The sequence below is a fragment of the Hylobates moloch genome, unplaced genomic scaffold, assembly GCF_009828535.3.
Source record: "Hylobates moloch isolate HMO894 unplaced genomic scaffold, HMol_V3 SCAFFOLD_1, whole genome shotgun sequence".
Lineage (NCBI taxonomy): Eukaryota > Metazoa > Chordata > Mammalia > Primates > Hylobatidae > Hylobates > Hylobates moloch.
Window position 1 is genome coordinate 24,580,244 of NW_026652276.1, and position 2,302 is coordinate 24,582,545.

A 2,302-nucleotide genomic window follows, 5' to 3' on the forward strand; every position below is an offset into this window, starting at 1 on the left:
TAGATGGGACCTTTAAGTGGTAACTCAGTCATGAAAATAGAGCCCTCATGATGGGATTCACGCCCTATTAAAAGAGACGTGAGAGACCTTGCTTCCTCCCTCTGTTCTCTGCCATGTGAGGATACAACAAGAAGACGGACATCTACAAAGCAGGTAGTGGGCCCTCAACAGACATTGGATTTACCAACACCTTGATCTTGGCCTTTTAGTCTCCAGAACTGTGAAATAAGCTACCCAGTCTATGGTAATTTGTTATAGTCACCTAGACTGACTAAGACAATGATTATGTGCTATAAAATGCCATGCAGTAAAATATTTTGGCTGGTCGTAGGGCCTGCAGCCCAGTTACCATGACAAAGTCCCTCTCCTCTACTCTTCCTTTCCCACCCTCTGTGATAGATGAGTTTTCTTCTGGGGTTCAAGTGCTTCTGGTTGGTAAACATGGGTGATCTGCCTTCCCTTTTTATCCATGCAGCCATAGGTACAGGAAGAGATGGACAGTATGAGTATTGCACACCCAGTGTCTAATAAACTAGGGTGTTCCCAACTGATGATAAGCCATAGGACAGCAGAACAAGACTCCTGAGAAGGAACTCACTCCAAGGAAAGGGAAAGTCTGGATTTACACACTAGACTGTACATCACCATGAGAAAGAAGTAATGAAAACAGCGTGCTGCCTGAGCTAAAACTTGCTTGGATCCAAATAGGCATGTGTGTCCTGTGAGCAAAGCGTTATCATTATTTCAATATAAATGCCGTGACCCTTCGACATTCAAGTGACACACAGAGGAGCTTCTCACTACACATAGGTTATGAGAGGGGCCTCTGGCTTTGCCAAATCAGGTTCACTGTCATTTGAAATAGCAGATCCATTAGGCAACCCTGGAAGATCACGTGGTGACAACCAGACTTCTCTTTCAGGGTCTTGTCTTGAGGGGAGCATCTGGGCTCCTTTCTTGCTTATAGAAGATTGACCAAGATTTATTCACAGCCACAGAATATTCTCTGCAATAGCAGGTCAAAGGAACCATGGAAAGGGCCTGGAATTCCAACTATTAAAGATGTGGTTTCAGGGCATTTTAGTTTGGGGCATAAATACATGTGCAATCTAAATAATAATTAATACTTGCCATTTGAAAAAGTCTGCAACACAGGGTGATCTAATGCCCCAGTCTTCTCAGGACTGAGGGTTTCCTGGAATGCAAAACTTTCCATCTTAAAAGTGATAATAAAATATAACTGCAACATAACATATATATAATGTTTGTGTGTGTGTGTGTAAAACATAGGTAGAGATACGACGATAAAAGTACACAGGTGGAGACACATACATACATAGGTAGAGACAGGACAACAAAAGTCACCAGGTAACCAGACCATAGGTAAACAGGTAACCAGACCATATATGAAACTGTACAAAACTCATGCCAGTTTGGAAAGCTTCATCTCACTCTGTCACTTGTCATGTGTTGGACCTTATATGTGTTGAGAAGGTACCCACCCACGTTCTCAGTAGGTTAGTCCAGAGGGTTAACTGTACAAGGAGATGTATTTCTTGTGAGCCAACTTTGAGAAAGATGGATTGCAAATAACAAAGAATAGGACCCATTGTGCAGTGTCCAGCACCTGGAATCGTCCTCCCTGCCTGCACGCTACACCTTTTCTTCTTCTAGCCAGGATAGGGCAGAGTGGATTCTGTCCAAAAAGGAGAAAGCAGAGCCCCCAAGAGTAACAGTTCTCCATTCAGAGAAATAAATGTTTCTTAAAATTTTCTATACTGCCCCATTCAGAAGCTTTCCAAGGGGTGGGCTGATTCTCGCCCTTGTGGAAACAATCACTATGAAGGTTTAATGCAGGACTTTAAAAAAAATCCCATTTCCAAATTGAATAGTTTGTCTTATAGGAGGGATTTTGTTTTTCTTTTCATGCTGGACCTAAATTTGGCACCCTCTGGAAGTTTTATTGCATGGCATTACCCAAGAACTCAGCCAAATCTCCCGAGTCAAGAATGGCAGCTGGGAAAAGTTGAATGAATGGGCTATTTTTTTCCTTCTTTCCTTCCCTTCACTCCATATGTTTTTCAATTTCTGGCTCATAAATTTAATTAAATAAATATTTTAAAATATGAAAGATGGAGAATGTGAGAACTTGATAAATATGAAACGAGCTTCTAAATCTATGAACACGGCATTTGTGGGGCTATGCTCTATGTTTAGGTAAAGAGGTATTACGAAGCCTTTATAGGGAAGATGAATTAAGACTTGTCTGAAAGTGAAGAAAGATTTTGGTATCTAAGCATGG